Genomic DNA, 14815 nt, shown 5'->3' on the forward strand with positions numbered 1-14815 from the left:
ATTTCATTTGGATAAGAGAAAGAGCAATGGTGCCTTTATTATACTGTATCTGTTTATTTAGAAATATACAAGCAGACCATGGAGAGAACAAATACCCAAAGGAGACAGGAGGACTTGTATCAAATTCCTGTATCAAGTCCTGTATCAAATTCTCAGAGAGCAAGTGAACTCCAAAGTGTTTCACTTTCAGTCAAGTCACAGCAATTTCAGTCTCTCTGCCTTTACCCATATTTAAATTGTAAAAACTTCTGTGCTCTCTCTCTCTCTTTCTCTCTAATGGGTATTGCATTCTAAAGGCTAGAGCCATCAGTGAACATTCAGCTCTTTTCCCCGAGTGCCCATTAAGTTTATCAGGCAAAATACAAATAATAAAACCCATTCGTGCTAATCCAGACAGCCAAAGTAATGTAAACTGGGCCTAGCTTACACAGAGCACAGACCTTCTAGTAGGGACACACTATTAATAATGAAGATCTCCAGCTCCAACAGTTTACCCTGCAGAGCACAATATTAACCTTTAGGTTAAGACACAAAGGCCCTCATTCAAGACAAGGGTTGATCTCCAATTCTGGATAGTCTATAGCTCATCCTGGAAAAGGAATTAAATGGACAAATTAACAAAAGCTAAGAATGTACAAGGAATACATGTTTAGCTATTTACAAAGCAGCTATCTTCTCTCTCATCCAAGCACTTCAAGCCATTATCTGTTTCCCCTCATCAATACATGTTGTTCCTTCTAGACAAAATGATTCCCATTCAGCCCATAGCAGACAACTTTTACCTTTACAATGTAAAAGCTACACACATTCATTGGACCAGGTTTTGGTACGTTAAGACAGTGCTTAATTTTGCTGTTCTTGTGCTTAGGTTATAATTTCCTTAACCTGGACAGCTCCTCTTCAGTCCAATTTCCCGCCAATTTTCTAAGATAAATGGAATGTTGTTATAGGTAGGGCAGGAATAAAATACAAATCCAATTTTTAGAACTTGGACATTTGACTCTTTTTAATGGTCAAGACAGGGGCATAGCAAGCTTGGAGTGGGCCTAGGGACAGAAAGTGAAGATGGGCCCCCTTGCTCTCCATCTTCTTTGTTTCCCCCCTCCCCCATATATATTTTTTGCAGAAAAATGGTAAGGACATGATGAAAACAAGATTCTTAGCATGCCCTTTCTTTCCCTTCTATGCATATAATATTATACTCTCTTCATATATGTATACACTTTCACGAACATACTTGTGCACTCATATTCCCCTGGCTCAGAAACATTTTTAACATATGCCTACTATTGTGACCCCATATATATGCATGCATACAACACCTAGCAATGTTGCTATCCCTATTTGCCCGTTTGTGCTCACACGCGCGCGCTCTCTCTCTCTTTTATATATACACACACGCACACATGCACACACCCACACAAACCCCAGATTAAGGCTACAAGCAGTCTTCAAGCCCAACAACCAGCACTTAATAAACCAAAAGGCAGGGGAAAACAGAAAAAAGATCTGTGGTGTTAGTGCATTTTTCTTTCCTCTTATTATTTTTAAAGTGTTTAATACATTTTGTAGTGACTAATTTCTTCACAAGAAGGTATACTATTGGGGTGTGGAGGGTTTATTGTATTAGAATAGTTTTGGCTTACATTTGGTGTCTTGTACTGCTTTGAAAAAAACAAATAAAGGTTAAAACTCTCTCTCTCTTTCTACTATGTATACTATTTTGAGAACTTGTTTGAGAACAGACCAGCCAATAACCTCCATCACCCCCTCTTACTTTCTGCTTTCCTTTCCATGGGGAGGAACAACAACAACAAATATTTATATGCTGCTTTTTAACAAAAGTTTCCAAAGCGGTTTACATAGAGAAAAAACAAACAAATAAATAAGATGGCTCCCTGTCCCCAAAGGGCTCACATTCTAAAAAGAAACATAAGATACACACCAGCAACAGTCACTGGAAGTACTGTGCTGGGGGTGGATAGGGCCAGTTACTCTCCCCCTGGTAAATAAAGAGAATCACCACATTAAAAAGGTGCCTCTTTGCCCAGTTAGCAGGGGTTAGCAGGAAAACAACTCATTGCAAGTTCGGAGGGGAAGATCACATGGGTCAGGACTTATTGGGAACAACTCAATCATTTTAAATCATTTTCTAAAAGTTAAAAGTCTCTCACACAAGCACAAACAAGGGCTTGGGGATAGGGAAGAGACACACCAAGGGAAGCTTTCAGTTGGGCATAGGATCTCTCTCTCTCTCAAAAAAACACACACACACACACACACACACACACACACATTCATGAATGTGGGGAGCAAAAAAACACACATTGGCTTCTGAGGGAAGAAATCACAATCACCGAAAAGACAGATAAGGGTTGCTTGTTTGACTTTCCTTTCCAGCTCTCTTCCTTGTGGCAATCATGCTTCCTTCCTGCTCCCTTGGTAATTGCCGAGCGGGGGAGGAGCACAACTCAAGGAAGGAGGACCAATCCCTGGGCTGGTTTAACCTTTTCCTTTCTCATCAGCCATTGTCCTCCTGCCTGAAAAAAGAGAAACAGCTCGCTGGCCGTGATTGGGAGTTATGCAGCTGGGGGAGGAGAAAAATGTTTGGCGGACAATGTCACACCCAGAGGCGCTCTAATCCCCGGACCTTGGGGCCCCGGTCCATGGACTCCAAAAGGCAGGGGTGGGGTCTCCTGCCACCGCTGCGAGCCCTCGGCTGTGAGCTCTCCTCCCTGATATTCCAGCCACCCATGTGTGTGGCCGGGGTGGGGTGGAGTGGAGTGGAGTGGAGTGGAGTGGGTGAGGTGAACTGGCCCATGGCTTGCGACATTGTATTCTTACTGCGCAGATGCACCGTAGTGCCTTGCAGTTCTCAGAGGCTGCTGAGCCAGATGGTCAGGCTTAGCAGCTGTTCCTGCTCTGCCTGCTGCCGCTGCCACAGACACGTGGGTGGGGCGGCCTGCTTGCTTCACCCCTCACACGCACACATGGGTGGCTGGAATATTGGGGAGGAGGGCTCACAGTGGGGCAGGACCCATGGTGGGGGGGGGGTGTCTCATGGCAGGGCAGTCCAGGTGCCCAGTTTGCCTGGGTGTGCCGCTGGTCACAACCTGGCCATGGGTCTGTAGAGCCTTGTGGGGCCCCTTGACCCTCTGGGCACAGGTGCAAATGCGCCTCCTTGTCCAATGGACCCTATGCCCCTGGGTCAGGATTCTATTTCAGTACATTCAGCAACCAAATGGGCATTTTCTGCTGCCCTAAACACACAACCAAACTTAGCATCTAAACATTGGAGACATCCCAAATATCCCCCAGTATCTTGTGTGGGGAAATCAGTAACACATTTAGTTCTAAACAAGGCACAACAAAACACATCTTTACATACAGGATACACTGTCTTTGCTGGCACATGTGAATATTCATTCAAAAGAGAAAAACATTCATTTGTAGCCAGTCGTGTGTCAACTCTTAAAAGGCAGTTCTTTCACTAAATCTTTGCCATCATCAATTCTCTTAAGTTTATTTTTCCCAATAAGAAATTCTAACCACTCTCATATATCATTGCACTCGGTTGAACTGTCAAGTACCACATTCAAAGTTTTAAAAAAGTTGGACTTCACCCATCGCAATATAGAAGGCCCTTGTTATTTGCGAAGGTTCCGTTCTTGCCTATAGTCATGAATATGGAAACCATGAACAATGATATCTTACCCCTATGGGAATCTAGGGCTTAGGTTTCTAACAAAAAAGAGGGCCAAAAAAAGAGGAAGGGAGGCAGAAATAAAAAGCACTGTACCTTATTCTTCAGCTCTCCAGCAGTGGCCCCCAAACTCCAAAAAGAGGCATTTTTTTTAAAAAATGGAAAATGGCTCTCCGCTGTAAAATGGTGGCTGGAAATGACATTGGAAGTCATTTCCGGCCACTGAATACAGTGGATAGGTGAATTTCGCCTATTTTTCTACCTGCAGATAAAGAAATTGGGTTTCTAAGACCAAATGCCGGATATGCAAAACTGTGATCCACAAGCCTGCAGATAATGAGGGGTACCTGTAGTTTTTTCTCCCCCAAACTCTAATTTCCAGCAGTTGTGTAGAAGAATTTCATTTCTGTAGCAATTCCCACTGTTTGGTAAATAATATTTAGGATCCTTTTGATGAAGATCATAAAAAGTCCTAATGAAATGGTCTCTCATGTAACCTATTAACAAGAATTCTCCTGCCTTACTTTTCATGCATCTTGGTATTTGAGACTGAAGGATTTCTTCATTTTAAAATCCTTCTCTGTCCACTTAATAAAACTCTGCTGCCACCAGTTATCCTTAATATTCAATCACCCTTGAATCGCATTCCCTCCTGCAGTAGGTGGTATTGGTAATAAGGAATGGATGTCGTTTCGGTCACTGATGAAATATAGGACTTTTTAGTTATATATATTTTAAAATAACTTCTATTCAGTAAATTCACAGTTTTTCAGCCAGGTGTTAAATGGAGGGAAAGGGGGAAAATAAAATACTGAAGGAAATTGAAGGGATTACTTAAAAGGCGGGTCTTAGTTCTATTTCCTATTGAACTCACAAGCCAGATTCCCTTTCCATCCTGGAGCCACTGTAACTCAAGTCCCAGAAAAAAGTGACCTCGTTTCTTCTTCTTCCAGTCAGTGTTGGTTTTCAGTTGGTGGTTGACAGTTGAGTCCTGAAGATTACAAGGCAGTTTTCAGTTGCAGAAGACCAGGCAAAGGACCTGGGCGTGATATTCCACTTCCTGAAGTCTTCTTGATTGGAGCCACATGATCTGCCTCCCTCAAATTGCCACAGAGATCAGCTCCAATGTGTCTGCCCTTATATTGTCCTCACTGAGCCACCTTTACCCCTCATTTCAGGCAGGCAGGCAAGCAGCGGTGTAATGGGATATATGCTGGAGAAGAGAAGAAAGAAGAGTTCTTCTCATGGTAAGAGTCTAGAAGTTTTGTTTCTTGTCAGACTATTGATCCATATAACTCAGTCTTGTCTACAGTACAGAGTCAGACTTCTCCCAGATTACAGGCAGAGTCACTTACTCAACTCTATATCTGGAAATGCCAGAGAGGGAACCTGGTCTTCCTAGAATGGCCTCATCCCTCAGGGGGAATATCTTAGAGTGCTATACTGCTCACATTTCTTCCTGTTCAAAGTCTTCAGACAGCTGAGCTCCGAGCTGAGCTGCCTAGGCCATGACTGCTCTGTCCTCCTGTCTCTCTGTAGCAGGCAAGGTGGATGGAAGGAATGTGATATTGTGGTTCTCTTTTCTCAGCACCAAGTATATTATGCTGTGCTATTGCTGCTATAGCTATCAGGCTTTGCTGGATCTTAAAGGCAGAACTTGGTTGCCTTTGTTCCTTGGGTTGTGGTTTGGGTTTTTTTGTGAGATAGTGTTGTGGTGAGAAATGGATCTTGGGCTCTCTCTCTCTCTCTCTAATATTTCTTTGTGATTGCTGTGATGAACTCCATGTCTGGCCTTGAGACTAACTTGTGCTTCACTCACTGCTCTGGTCTGCTCTGCAATCTGCATTGCAAGGTGGTGTACTCAGTCAAAATGTGGCTGAAGTTGCTCTAGTTGAGCTTATGGCTATGCTTGCTGCTAAGGCTGTTGCTGTGGCAGCTGTTGCAATGCTAGGAATTAAGGAGTCATAATTATGTGTGAGAGAGCAACTTGTGCACATCCCTACTCTCTAGTGGAACAGATTAACTATTGTGCTATCCTCTATAATAAAAGGCTTGGGTGTCCGCCCGTGTCTCTGCGCCCGTGTCTTTCTTGGCCGTTCTGGGCATGCGCGGAGCGCATGCCCAGAACGACCGAGGAAGATACGGCCGCAGGCACCAGGAGGCCATGTTGGGTCCCGGTCCAGACCTCCAAGTGTTGGAAGCGGCGGCGAAGCAGCAGCAGAAGGCGGCGGCGGCAACTGGGGCCGATGCCAGCCGCGGCGGGGCGACAGGGCCCAATGGCGGCGGCGGCTGCCGCGACGGGACAACGGGGAAGCGATGGCGGCAGTGAGTGGGGCCCATGGCAGCCGCGGCCGCAGCGGGGCGACGATTGGTGGTTGCAGAGCCGGCCCGGCAGCGGATGGGCAGCCCGCAGTGGGCCCTGATACCAGGGGCAGAAGGTGGGAATAGGGGGAGCGGTGGCTGTCCGGCAGCCGGCTGCAACGACAGACAAGTGGCGGCAGCGGCCACGGCAGGCCGCGTGGCGTGGCGGGCCCGCCGTGGCCAGCATCGGACCCAGTCGCCGCCTCCTGCTGCTGCTTTGCCACTGCTTCCAAAATTAACTGTTTGCCGCCCGGGAGGAGGAGCGGCGGGCCGGTAAGAAGAAAATTTAAAAATGCGGGGGGGGAGTGCAGGGGGGAGGGGCAAGAGGGAGTGGGGCAGGGGGGAGGGCAAGAGGGAGTGGGGCAGGGGGAGGGGCAAGAGGGAGTGGGGCAGGGGAAAGGGGCAAGAGGAGCTGGGACAGGAGGGTGAGAGGGAGGGGAAGGTGAGAGAGAGGGGTGGGAGGGGGAGGGAGGGCAAGAGATTGGGGTGGGAGGGAGGGGAAGAGATGCAAGAGTGTGGGGCCAGAGGAGGCGGTGGGCCCGGCCGCGTGGAGGAGAGGGGAAAAACGTAACCCAACTAGCACCCGTTATTTTAACGGGCTTAAAAATACTAGTTTATGATAAACTCATAACTTTCAGGGATTGTGCAATCTATGGTCCTAAGTGTTTACAGATAGGGAGGCCTGAAATATGTGCACAGAAGCGCAACTAGAGCAACTTCAGCCACATTTTGACTGAGTACACCACCTTGCAATGCAGATTGCAGAGCAGACCAGAGCAGTGAGTGAATCACAATTTAGTCTCAAGGCCAGACATGGAGTTCATCACAGCAATCACAAAGAAATCACAAAATGACAGCCATGCAAAGTTAAACCTGACGTTGTCTAATTAGTTTCCTCGGAATTTGTTGAAGGGCATACTCACAGCAGCCATGGGAGACAACATTGACCACAATTCATGGGCAACAACAGCATAGACCTCATTTGTTGGCACAGGTATTTCCCTCTTCCAACACTCACTGTCCAGACATGCTGGAGAGCTGCAAGTGATCCTGAAAATTCCTACAAAAGCCACTTTGAAAGTGGTTCCTTGCCTGCCTGACTTCTGTACAAACATTACTCCCATACTGCAACTGTGCCCAAACATAACTCCTTCTTCACCTAAGGGACCTCACACAGCTAGGAGAGAAGCAGAAGAGAGGGGATATCAGTGGTTGTGCTGCATCAAAGATTACGTGGATGGCAGTACTAGTACAGGTGGGCAAATGCTGTCATGGTCAATGTACCATGGAAACAACATTCCCAGACAGGAATATGCCCCCAGTGTAGGCGAACTACTGCCACTCCTGAAAGAGTCATCTCATATACCTGCACTGCCTAGAGATGTGCATATTAGGCGACACAGAAATATGATAGATAGATAGATAGATAGATAGATAGATAGATAATTGTACATGTGTTAATAGTTGTCGCTAAGGCGGTCAAAACCCTTATCCCAGGCCAAATGCCCATTGTAGCATTTGATCAGCTGTTGTTTCCTTTTGCACTCATTGATCAAACTCTTGAGCAAAATAATGCCATCGTTACAGGAGAATGTGGAGCTGTAGTGTTAATGAAGAACCCATCTGCACTGCCAACAGTGGACTGTTGCTGGTTTGGTAGTAGCACAAATAGTCATGCAGTTTGAGAATACTATTGACAGCTTAAGCGACACAAGGTTTCTTTGAACAGCATGTTAAATATGTTATTACACCCTTCCAAGAACTGGGACCCCCTTTCAGTAAGGACATGGGGGACCTTGTGAACGTTGCCACTGAGCAAGTCATTCATGATGACATGAAGTGGGCATCATGGAGATTGAGGACATGGGTACACATGAGTTTTGTCAGTATGTGGGCAAGAGAACAGAATGTCAAATTGAACCCATTTTAGAGCCACTCAAAAAATTTCCACTGCTGAGTATGCTGGCTACCTGTACATCCAAGATTAAAAGTGTCTAACATTTCGTATGTAATGATGTGAGGCATGGTGGTGATTTGAATCCCGCCCACCCCCAGATATAGGGACCATGTATGGTCATCTTCACTTGCCAAGTATGATCAGCTTCTATGTCCAAGAAGAGTGATATTATGTTACAATAATATTCTTTCTCGGCTTTTGTCTTTCCTTTCCTTCCCTTCCTGCCTTCATTGGATGAATATGGGAATGGGGTGGGGTGGGGGTGGATAAGAGGATTTGATACAATGATAATGGTGATTTATCTCATATTCATGTTATGAGATAAATGTTCAATATTATAAACTATTTTTTAAAAGAGTGACGTTATAGATTATGTGGAGCAGATGCTGCAGGATCATGATGAACCTTAAATATTAGACGCAATGCTGTTGGATGGAGCTGTCATGGAAAACATTATCTGACCAACTGAAATGAAAATCTTTGCAGATTATGCAGAGAAAGGGTTAATTCCTATCTGAAGACATAGTTTAGGAGTACTACCAGACTAGAGGTTATTTGGGATATCTACCAGAAGAAAATTAGAAGTTTAACTTCCACAGTGTGTGTGTGATGAACATAACACCTGATGTTGGAACTGTGGTGACAATAGTATGAGAGGATGCAGCAAGTAATACTGATATCTGCCTTTCATCTGTGTGTCTATCTAGTAACATAGAAGTGGACACAAGACTCACCTTGCATGCTCATGCTGCCATTCAGCAGGGATGTTCACTAATCCTCATAAGGACTGTTGATTCAGACGTCTTGGTGTTAGGCATTGCTTTTTTTGCCCACTACATGGGTGTGAAGTTGTGGATTGAATTAGGAATAGGGAAGAATGAACAAGTAACCCCTACGTATGAGGCTGCAGCAGCCATGAGATATGAAACAGCATCCACACTGTCTGCCTTCCATGCCTTATCTGGGTCGTCCTGGAAAACTTGGACAAAATACCTGGAAATGATAGCAGCTTTCACTGCCATATCATAACCATGCACAGAGGTAGAATCTGGCATTTTTAACAGCCTTCAGTGTTTTGTGACAACAATGTACAACTGTACATGTTCAGAAACTGATGTGGATGCTGCTAGACAATACTTATTCACAAGTAAAAGTTGTGCTCTGGAAAGTATATCCTCCATACACATGCAAGATGTAATGCTGCTGCATATTAGGATAGCAGCATACCGGGCTGGTCATGTTTGGAGTCAAGCAAACATCAAACAGCCAGTGATACCTTCACCCATGGAATGGGGATGTATGGATGGTACCATGGGTTGGGAACTGACATGGATACCAGTTCCAGAAGCTTTGACCTTACTCATAGAGGATATGCCTTGCTGCTGTCTATACCTAGTATGCACATACGTGTGAACTCCTATGTCCAGTGTACGTCAATGTGCAAGTGCAAGGGCAATTATGAAAACTAATTGGGCTCCATTATCAACTGGAAACTTTGTTACTGGGAACTTCAACCATCAGCTCACACTTGGTCATATTTAGGTGATAGCCATCATTTTGTATTGACCAATTTTTCATTGCAATTAAATATACATTCATGCACTAATGGAGTGCAAGGAAAAGTGTTTATAAATTGTCTGTTAACCTGTTGGTTCACAAATTACATGTGTTTTGTCTGTGCCACGTCACACTTAACTTTGCCTGACTGCCAGTTTGTTTTGTATGAACATATTTCAGACTTTCTTATTTGTAAACCCTTATAACCATAAACGGCACAATCCCTGTAAGTTTCATGCCTTTATTATAAACGGCACAGTTGCTTAATTTTTCTGCTGAAATCTGCCCCACTACTCAGATATTCTTCTAAGGCACTGTTTCAAAAAGCCACCTTCTCTTCTCCCAGAATCTTCAGCCAACACTAGCACTAGCAATAGCAATAGCACTTACATTTATATACCGCTTTATAGCCAGAGCTCTCTAAGCGGTTTACAATGATTTAGCATATTGCCCCCCAACATTCTGGGTACTCATTTTACCGGCCTCGGAAGGATGGAAGGCTGAGTCAACCACTAGCCAATCATAATCCAGTTATCAGTCTTGAAACTGATTAGCATTCCCTGTGGAGCTCTTCTATCGGTCAGGTCAGGATGTCACTTTAACCCATAAGGTTTTCATGGAGCAAGTGTCTGTATATTGACAGAACTAGCACTAACCAGCCAGCCAAGTAAACAAATAATAATAATAATAATAAAACCCTTCACTCTCCAGTTTACTTGGAGAACAGATACAAAATGAAACAATTTCCCAACATGCAGTTTCCCAACATATGATGCAAACAGTCACAGGAGATTTTTCCACAAAGGCCCATCAATCTTTTCAAATTTGCTACCAGTTCTGCAAATAATCCTCCCCTCACCCCCATCGTCTTTGTCCCTTAAACTGGGCATGATTTCCAACTGAGTCTGTTTTGCTTCTATCACCCATTGGTTTCTGGATGATACCCACAAAAGGGGCCTGATCCTTCTGACAAAGCCCTTCATGGGGTGCAAATGGGGTGATAAAATTAGGATTTCCCCCCTCACCCACAGTACCAGGTTGCAGCCGGTCCCCTTCAAGCACTCATTTGTGGCATGGGCTTCTGTTCTTGCCTTTCCTTCTGCATTTTCTCTTCCATGGCTGCGCATGGGGTACAAAGAGAGTTTTAAAGGAGTCCCTGGGATCAGCCTTCAGATTATCTATGGCTGGTCCCCACACTTTTGGTCTTTTAAGTTCCTTAGAATTTTCCTTCAGTTTTCACTCCAGGCTCCAAAATAGACAATGCTTGTTGTTTCTCAGCTAATGTCTTTAATACTCCACAGTACGAGCTGATCTTCCACTTCATGGATCTTGAATCAGAAGTCTCTCCTCACTAGCTCACAGTTTCTTTCAAAGGAAGCCACATCTCACTTCTAACACCAATCTTATGTGCGCTCACTTCTCCAAACATTGAGAATTGCAGGGCCAGCACTGCAGGGTTTAGCAATAGCAATAGCAATAGCACTTACATTTATATACCGCTCTATAGCTGGAAGCTCTCTAAGCGGTTTACAATGATTTAGCATATTGCCCCCCAACATTCTGGGTACTCATTTTACCGACCTCGGAAGGATGGAAGGCTGAGTCAACCTTGAGACCTTGGTCAGGATCGAACTTGTAACCTTCTGGTTACAGGGCGGCAGTTTTACCACTGCGCCACCAGGGGCTCATTTGTAACACACAGAGCTCCCGAACGCAGGTAGAACACAGTTTTTGATTGTGTGAATGGCCTTTATTAATTGTATGGGAAACCTTATCTAGCCTATCCATAAGCACTCAAATAACCAACTGCTGGATCCTTATAGCTGTAATAGATGTCAATACTATTTAGGTAGGGCTATGTTAAAATGCCCTAGATTAGTGTGAACATAAGAACTACTTTTCTGGATCAAATCAAAGGTCTACCCAGTCCAGGATTCTGTCTCCACAGTGGCCAGCTAGATGTCCCTAGAAAGCTTGCAAGCAAGCTTGATGGTGCTGTTCAACGCATGTTTTTGGTCTTTTGCAGTCCTTGGATGAGAGTGAGCACTAGATACTAGATACCAGCAAATTTTGCACATATCACAGATGGAAGCCCCACTGGACCCAAAGAAGAACCCCCCCCCCTTGAAGACTCAGGACTGGAACCTGTGATCAGCATAAGAAGACTCGCATGGCCTCACTGAGAACACCTAAGGAAAAGGACAAGGTCTATTTTGTTCTTGGACTTTTTGGACATTCTTCCCACCCAACTTCCTAACCCTAAAACCACCCAAATGCAAAAGGACTGATTCCATGTTCTCCATTACAGCAATACCTCCATCTTTTGTACATGACCATATTTCCTTGGGAAATCACATCCACTGCAGTTGGTTTTTGTAAATGTAATGTTAAACATACTCTAATAAAGAGCCAATCTCCTTGCTTACAAATAGAGAAGCAGAGCACTTTGGTGTGAGTGAACAGATTTCTTCTAAAGCAGATAGCAGAACCACAGATCCTGAATCAGATTCCCAAAGAAAGCAACTATAGCCTATGATGCTTCACCTTCAGCAGATTCATAGCATGCTCTCTCTCTCTGGCCACCTTAGCACATAATGCCAAACTGGAAGCTAATGAGCCTGAGTTTTGGTTTCGTGGTTGTCCAAATGCGTGAAACCGCAGCTTCATTATAAGAGCGACCTGAGGTTTCCCGTCCCAAACCATAATTTTAACCTTTGGTTTGTAGTAAGTTTTGCTGTTCAAACCTCAGGTTTGAAGGTAGCATTGTGCCGTCCAAATTCTGCCGCCATCGTAATCTGGATTCTGTGCTGTGAATGCTCCCGAAACCATAGAGAGGATGGTTCAGACCATCCCAGAAACATGTTAACTCTATGCCTGCTGTGCTTTTCGTTGGCCACCTCTCAGATCAGTTGCCCCACTATCTGGAGTCTCTGCACTCCTCCTGCTGTTGCCCAGCAACAGGGACACCATCTTGCCCCTTCCCAAGCTTTATTGCATGTAAAAGGAGAGACCCACACTTGGGCCCGCTGATTTCCACTGCACTTGTGTTCCCCGCTTTCTCAACCCACCAAAGAAAGGAATGGGATGACAAGTTGGGCACAACGGGAGAGGTCTCCACAAGGCAAAGGGCTGCAGAAGTATTTGCACAAGCACATGGAGTCCCGGTGACTCTAGGAAGTGGGCAGTTTGGTTGTTCCCCAACAAAGCTCACATGCCAGGGGAGCAGTACCCGAAGTTGCCCCTTCCCTTTTGGGTGCAAGCATGCAGTTTCAGCCATTCATCATGAGCGGGACCATCTTGGGTTAACCTGGGATGCTGTTGGGACAGAACTGAGTTCCCTTCTCCCAAGGACCACTCTCTAATGAGAGTGATAGGCCATGGAGACACGCATGCAGGCTAGAGGGTTATTACTACCCAGCCCAGTTGCTAGATCTTGGTGTGTGCTCAAAATCTTGGTGTGTGCTCAAGGATTTGGCAAAAAGGATGAGTGTTGCTTGATGACAGTCTTAGGAATGTTATACACGTGGTGAATCAGAGGTTTGTTTTTGTTCTAGAATTTCAGTTAGAAAAATATTTCAACATACCTATAAAAATATAAACAATCGTTAACCAGTGAGTTCTTCACAGCAAGTCCAGATCCCAAAGGATCCCAAAGGTTCTACCAGAAATCATTCCAGTCTAGTATGCATGTTTAGATAGCTCAGTAGCTTTAGTAGTGTGGTGCACATTGTTCATGTTAGTTGGTTGAGAATTGATTCACAACCAGGCCACAAAAAGCTTGTCAACCTCAGTGGACAATAATTGTAGTTCATTGAATCACCGATTTAGCAGTCTTCTGAAACATTTGGTGGTTGAAATCTTTGGTTGTATTGATTTTTAAATGAGCTGTTTGTGATTAGTTTAATCTGGTTTATTATGCTGAGATTGTTTCACTATGTTTTCTTTCTCCTCTCAGACAGGCCTTGGTATTATGTAAGCAGATGTTGTGTAGGGTTTTTAAAAATATCTTTGTCAATCCACTCCAGCCTAGTCTGTTGTTTAAGGAAAAGCTCCTTCATTCCTTGACCTAACTGAGGCCAACACTAAATGAGCCAAATAATACAGTTGGAAAAGTAGTAGAAAACAGCATATGCCATTTTTGCATGCAAATTAAATTTGAGTTTGAATTGAGCTCTCCAGAGATGAAATTAGGGGCCTGCTGTAGCCTGCTTTGTAAGATGTAACTTTGCTGTAGAACTGGTAATTCTACAACTAATTTGCTGCATTAGTAGAGTGCGTTTGATTTGGGAATATCAAATATTAATCTGGGACACACGATGTGAACTGGAGAACTGGATCAGTACATTGGATCAGTCAAACCATCCCTCAATTCAGCTTCAGCTTTACATTTCAAACAATGAACTCACAACCAATTAAGCAAATGCCTTCCCCCATAGGTTTGCACTTGGGTATATCAAATCTATAAATAATTGACCCATGGGATGTACATCTGTGGGTTGCCAGGAAGACTGCCAGTAATAACTGGATTCCACATACATATCTCCTTCAGTTTCATGATGGTCCATGACTAGCGACATATTCAATGTGCTTCGGTCATGAAAAATTATTTATTTATTATTATTTTTTTAAAAAGATTTTTAATCCCCCCCTTTTGCATAAAACTTGCAAAACACTATTTATTTTTTTAAATGTTTTGAATACTTGTTTGTTAACTTGCCGCTTACTGAGCAGATTAGCTAGTGCTGTTTTATCCTATTTCATCTGCTTAGTAGTTATATAATGAATATTGTCATTTTAGGGACACAGGAGTTTCATACCAATGTTCTCATGTGCAAATTACTTTGATTCTCATGGCTTGTTTTTTAACAGTTCTTAATTATTTAACCTGCAAGTCTTTTCTATTGTATTTAGTTCAGAGGAATTGTAACCTAATCAAAGCATATCTAAACCCAAGGCTGTTTAATGTATCATTTCATGCATTATATGCCAATGAGATATATCAGTGAATCTGTTGCAGACGCAGAGAGGAACTTGCTAGATCCATTTTTTGCCATTCAGTCTATTTAAAAGTAAACATAAAATACGTTCCTATTGTTATTTAGCCAAATACTTGCTTTGCTAACATAGTCTTGCCAATATGTGTAGAAAAAGCAAACCAGCAAGCCAAAGTAGCATATCGATCCATGGATAGTATTAATTGATTATTACTGCCAGTCTATTAGGACATTCACACAAGC

General features: G+C 43.9%; 1 protein-coding gene and 1 long non-coding RNA gene across 9 annotated transcripts in view; one reads left to right on the forward strand and one right to left on the reverse strand.

Moving 5' to 3' along the window:
• Positions 1 to 14815, reverse strand: part of KCNJ6 (potassium inwardly rectifying channel subfamily J member 6) — a 232815-nt gene that overhangs the window by 40816 nt on the left and 177184 nt on the right. The window contains exons 1-2 of one of the 7 annotated variants that reach the window (XM_053306590.1): positions 2358 to 2495; positions 783 to 924 (exon numbers count right to left, since the gene is read on the reverse strand). The exons of 5 other annotated variants lie outside the window; for them this stretch is intronic. The gene's annotated coding sequence lies outside the window, so the exon portion shown is untranslated. Of the gene's footprint in view, positions 1 to 782; positions 967 to 2357; positions 2496 to 14815 lie in introns of those variants that run through there. One more of the 7 variants, XM_053306591.1, reaches the window with a different exon arrangement.
• The window catches only part of LOC128349743 (uncharacterized), a 50849-nt gene that overhangs the window by 24667 nt on the left and 11367 nt on the right, over positions 1 to 14815 (forward strand). Inside the window, exons 3-4 of one of the 2 annotated variants that reach the window (XR_008318966.1) lie at positions 4882 to 4950; positions 11605 to 11926. This is a non-coding gene — a long non-coding RNA (uncharacterized LOC128349743). Of the gene's footprint in view, positions 1 to 4881; positions 4951 to 11604; positions 11927 to 14815 lie in introns of those variants that run through there. The other variant, XR_008318965.1, reaches the window with a different exon arrangement.

The sequence above is a fragment of the Hemicordylus capensis genome, chromosome 3, assembly GCF_027244095.1.
Source record: "Hemicordylus capensis ecotype Gifberg chromosome 3, rHemCap1.1.pri, whole genome shotgun sequence".
In the NCBI taxonomy this organism is placed as follows: Eukaryota; Metazoa; Chordata; class Lepidosauria; order Squamata; family Cordylidae; genus Hemicordylus; species Hemicordylus capensis.